Here is a 6,111-nt window from a genome sequence, read left to right as displayed (position 1 = left end):
GGAGACAGGGATCAAGACCATCCCCATGGAAAAGAAATCCAAAAAAGCAAAATGGCTGTCTGAGGGGGCCTTACAAATAGCTGTGAAAAGAAGAGAAGCAAAAAGCAGAGGAGTAAAGGAAAGATACAAGCATCTGAATGCAGAGTTTCAAAGAATAGCAAGGAGAGATAAGAAAGCCTTCCTCAGCGATCAATGCAAAGAAATAGAGGAAAACAACAGAATGGGGAAGACCAGAGATCTCTTCAAGAAAATTAGAGATACCAAGGGAACATTTCATGCAAAGATGGGCAGAATTAAGGACAGAAATGGTATGGACCTAACAGAAGCAGAAGATATTAAGAAGAGGTGGCAAGAATACACAGAAGAACTGTACAAAAAAGATCTTCATGACCCAGATAATCTTGATGGTGTGATCACTCACCTAGAGCCAGACATCCTGCAATGTGAAGTCAAGTGGGCCTTAGGAAGCATCACTACGAACAAAGCTAGTGGAGGTGATGGAATTCCAGTTGAGCTATTCCAAATTCTGAAAGATGATGCTGTGTAAGTGCTGCACTCAATATGCCAGCAAATTTGGAAAACTCAGCAGTGGCCACAGGACTGGAAAAGGTCACTTTTCATTCCAATCCCAAAGAAAGGCAATGCCAAAGAATGCTCAAACTACCGCACAATTGCACTCATCTCACACGCTAGTAAAGTCATGCTCAAAATTCTCCAAGCCAGGCTTCAGCAATATGTGAACCGCGAACTTTCAGTTGTTCAAGCTGGTTTTAGAAAAGGCAGAGGAACCAGAGATCAAATTGCCAACACCTGCTGGATCGTGGAAAAAGGAAGACAGTTCCAGAAAAACATCTATTTCTGCTTTATTGACTATGCCAAAGCCTTTGTGTGGATCACAATAAACTGTGGAAGATTCTGAAAGAGAAGGGAATACCAGACCACCTGACCTGCCTCTTGAGAAACCTGTATGCAGGTCAGGAAGCAAAAGTTAGAACTGGACATGGAACAACAGACTGGTTCCAAATAGGAAAAGGAGTACATCAAGGCTGTATATTGTGACCCTGCTAATTTAACTTCTATGCAGAGAACATGATGAGAAACGCTGGGCTGGAAGAAGCACAAGCTGGAATCAAGATTGCCAGGAGAAATATCAATAACCTCAGATATGTAGATGACACCACCCTTATGGCAGAAAGCGAAGAAGAACCAAAGAGCCTCTTGATGAAGGTGAAAGAGGAGATTGAAAAAGTCGGCTTAAAGCTCAACATTCAGAAAACTAAGATCATGGCATCTGGTCTCATCACTTCATGGCAAACAGATGGGGAAACAGTGGAAACAGTGTCAGACTTTACTTTTCTGGGCTCCAAAATCACTGCAGATGGTGACTGCAGCCATGAAATTAAAAGACGCTTACTCCTTGGAAGGAAAGTTATGACCAACCTAGATAGCATATTCAAAAGCAGAGACATTACTTTGCCAACAAAGGTTCATCTAGTCAAGGCTATGGTTTTTCCTGTGGTCATGCATGGATGTGAGGTTGGACTGTGAAGAAAGCTGAGCGCTGAAGAATTGATGCTTTTGAAGTGTGGTGTTGGAGAAGACTCTTGAGAGTCCCTTGGACTGCAAGGAGATCCAACCAGTCCATTCTGAAGGAGATCAGCCCTGGGATTTCTTTGGAAAGAATGATGCTAAAGCTGAAACTCACGTACTTTGGCCACCTCATGTGGAGAGTTGACTCATTGGAAAAGATCCTGATGCTGGGAGGGATTGGGGGCAGGAGGAGAAGGGGACGACAGAGGATGAGATGGATGCATGGCATCACTGACTCGATGGACATGAGTTTGGGTGAACTCCGGGAGTTGGTGATGGACAGGGAGGCCTGGCGTGCTGCAATTCATGGGGTCGCAAAGAGTCAGACACAACTGAGCAACTGAACTGACTGACTATTGTATAATAACATATACCCATTCTTATAGTATTATACAGAAGAGTTTCATTATTCTTAAAGTCTTCTTTGCTCTGCCTGTTCATACCTTCCTAATCCCTAAACTCTGACAACTTCATAGTTTTCCTTAATCAGAATGTCATATAGTTGGAATCATACAGTAAATATGATTATTCAGACTGTTTTCTTTCACTTGGTAAGAAACCTTGGTGTTTAATTTTCCTCCATGTTTGTATAAATGGAATTGTCTTAATTCCCCTTTAATCATTCATTATCAGTGTATAGAAAGGCAACTTATTTTAGTCTTCTGATTTTGTATCCTACAACTTTCCTGAGTTCACTTATTACTAACAGTTTTACTTTCATCAAAGTTTTATAGTTTTATACATATCATGATAGTTTTGATATGATAGATACTATAATATCTTATAGTTTTACTCCAGTCTTATACATATTTTGTTTCCTGCTCATTTTTAATACAACACTCTTACTTCAGAGTGACTTCTCCTTTTTTTTAAAATCAATATATAAGCATTTATTTAATAATCTCTTTCAAATCCATTATTTCTGGATCTGTGGGTGCTAATTCTGTTGGTTGCACCTGCTAACTCTCCATTATGGAAGCTTTTTTCTTTATATGGTTTGTAATTTTTTTCTATTCCATTTCAAGGAATTTTTTAATTCTATAGCCACCATATGTACCCCTGTTGTGAAAGTAAGAAAGGTATACAGTATTCTTAGGCTCCTTTCTGCAAACGTGTTTCTCTCAATGGTATCAATGGCCCTGGACTACTTCTTGGGTAATGTATCCTACATTGCACAGGGAGAATAAATTTCGGCATCACACATACTTATAGCACAAGTTTGGGATTTTAATTTCCCAGACAGATGCCAATATTCTTTCCACATATCTGGGACAGTGAGTTTTTCTAGCATTTGAGTGTAAAAACTACGTTCTACGCTCTATCCAGGAGCATCAGTTCTAGGTTCACTACCTTTGCTAGACTTCTTAGCCAAATTTCTTGTCTCTGTGTGGGCATTAGAAACCCAGTCCCTTACTCATAAATCCCATCAGTCTCCCTAAGTCAACTTCCTCCATACAAGCAACGTGGTCCATCGGTGCAGCCAGTTCAGACACTGAAACCTCTGTCACTGCCCTTTCATCAGCACGGTCACCTGTGTGGTCTGATTTGAAGGTTTCAAAGCAGCAACTCAACACAAAGCATCTTCTCCAATCAGGGGCCTAAAGTTCTACCACTAAAAATTCATTTTTATGGGATAAGCATTGCCCTTATATTATTCTCTTCCCATAACATCCTAAAGACACTTGTCTTTGTGACAGTACTTCTGGGAACATTTTTCAGAATGACATTGGCATACATCTACTCAAATATATTGTCCCCATCTGTACTCATTTATTTGGTGAGATAAATAAGTTCAAATATCAGTGCAAATGACCAGGAAGGAAATGAGCAAGAAGAAGAAAGAAGAGGCAGTTTACAGTTTACAGACTGTCAAGACATGAGCACTGAAGAAATACTTTAACAAAATGAAAATGAGCATTGTTCCTAAGAGGGAGGTAGTGTGTCCACACCTTGGCTCTTCCCTATGCAGCAATCTTTTCTCTAATTTTTCAGTTTGCAGAACCCCTCTTGTCTGGGGTAACCCATTCATGTAGTTTGGGTAGAGATGATGCTGAAGAAGGTCTGGCCAACTAGTGTGATCCATTCCACTAGCCTCACTCAATCCACAGATGGGGCTTTTCTGCTGGAGCTGATTGGGAAGATAGGCTCTTCCATGGAGGTTGATAAGTCAGAAGGATTTGAGCCTGTGTTTGCCTGCAGCCATTTTTGCTCCTACATGGAGAGAACTAAGATCCTACAAGCCACGCAGTTCAGCCAAAAAAATTTAAAAAAAAAAAAAAAGTGTCAGTTTTTAAAAAAAAAATCATTTTACTTTCCAAGAAAAATAACTAGAAAAATATTAAAGTGTGAATACCTCAGAGTGTCAATTCAAATGTTTCTTATATTCTATAGGCCAGGAAATTTTTCCCCTAACTCAGACAATGATTTTAAATACTAGTTACATTGTTAATTGTTGAAATAATATGCCATAGCCTTTTTCTCCTCAATCATGAATACATAATATTCCAATCATAATTTATCACCAAGTCAGGTAGGTCAATATGTTAGAATACAAGGATAAACTCCAGCCATGTAAATCTATACCTTCAGATCAGCTTAGAGACAAATAGGAGTTCAGAGATCATTTAGTCCTTACTCTTTCATTCTACAGATGAGAAAATTAGAGAAAATTATGGTCTAGAGAGGTGAAAGTACTTCCCAAGTTCACACAGTAAACAGGAGGCAAAACCAAAGTTAGAACTTAGATATTCTAAGACAGGAAGAGAAACAAGGTACAGGAGAGAGGGGGTATCAGTAATAAAGTGAAGAACCTAAGCTTGGAGGAGGTATGAGATCCAGAGCACAAACAGAGAAATTAGCCTTATATTTAAGGATGAGTATCTCTTACCTTTAAACTGAAAGAAAAGGATGGGTAAGAACGCAGATTAGTTTGTTAATGTTCTAAAGAAGTGGCATTCACCAGAAATATTATAGCTTGCTATTTTCTCACACTGTCTCTCTGATATCCCTTAAGGCAGGAACTATATAAATACCGTCTCTTGAAAGGGAGAGGACCTCAGGAGCCAGGGAGAATAATGGGCACAGAAAAAAATCCTAGAGATGTAGACAATGAACTTTGCCAACATCACAGCTTAGATAGGGCTCACTCTCAATAACAAAAAGTTCAGGAATTAAAATCAAGCCAAGGAAACTTTAGAACTACTCTAGTGGACAGACTGATCAACCACATAAGAATGAGGTTTACAGAGTAAATGTATCCCTTGGGACAAAAGGGGGAGGGTACAATGAACAGAGACAAGTCCCACCAACCGCCAGACAGCTGGTAACAAAGGCCAGGCTGTACAAAGGTCTTTCTGGCTGTCCTTTTACATACGAGTTAGAAAACCATACATCTCTGTTGAGTGTGAGAGTGATCTGGTTGCAACATCTGTCATGCCATTGATTGCCAGGCTAGCTTTATTAGTTTTGGCTGGCTAGGCAAGTGTCTCCTTTCTTCCTTACCTTTCCACATACATCTCTTCCTTGACATAGATGTGTCAAGGAAGGCATGATTCTCTAATAAGGTAGACCATTCTTCAAAGAAGGCTTCCCAGGTGGCTCAGCAGTAAAGAATCCACCTCCCAATGTAGGAAGCCTTGGAGATGCAGGTTTGATCCCTGGGTTGGGAAGATCTCCTGGAGAAGGAAATGGCAAACCACTCCAGTATTCTTGCCTGGAAGATCCCATGGACAGAGGAGCCTGGAGGACTGGGTTATAGTCCATGGAGTCACAAAGAGTGGGATACAACTGAGCACACACATACACATTCTTCAGACAATATATTTGTTATTAGGAAATAACCCAACGTGACTCTAAGGTCCCTAATCTCTTAGTCTGACATACTTTTCCCCCTAAAGGATTATCTCTAGTGCCAACAGCACCCAGCGTAGCTAAGGTCTCACAGAAAAGAGGTTCCAGCTCTGGAATTAAAGATTCAACAGGCAAAGTCCAAAGACTTTCACACTTTCATCTAGGAGGGAAAGTCTGCAAAATAAAGAAGGACATGGAAAAAAACAACTGCTATGAGAACACTGTAAGATGTCCTAACCTTCATGTTTCCTTTTCATATATGTTGGAGAGGCTTTAAAATCATTATAGTATGTCCCTACTATAGTGTGTCCCCGCACATCTTCTATGTGCGAAGAAATGTCCCAATCTGAGCTTACTATCTTTATTACCCTCAAAGAAAAACTGGATACAATCGTGGGCCTTACATCAGAGTTTCAGATTGAACTAAAATCAGAAGCATCCATAGAGCATTAAGTGCTACCCCAAGCACTTCCACCTATGCATCCCATTTAGTCTTCACACTAATCCAATAAAACAAGAATCATTACTCCCATTTAACAGGCAAGAAACCAAGTATATAAAATAGATATTTCAAAGATTTTCAGATTCCAAGGACATTTTAAAAAATATTTAGGAGAGTCACATAGGAAGTCTTACTGGTTTGTTTTGTTTTGTTTTTTTGGCAAATAGGAA

The sequence above is a fragment of the Bison bison genome, unplaced genomic scaffold, assembly GCF_000754665.1.
Source record: "Bison bison bison isolate TAMUID 2011002044 unplaced genomic scaffold, Bison_UMD1.0 scf7180017863957, whole genome shotgun sequence".
Classification (NCBI taxonomy): Eukaryota; Metazoa; Chordata; class Mammalia; order Artiodactyla; family Bovidae; genus Bison; species Bison bison.
Note: the sequence above shows the minus strand (reverse complement) of the source record.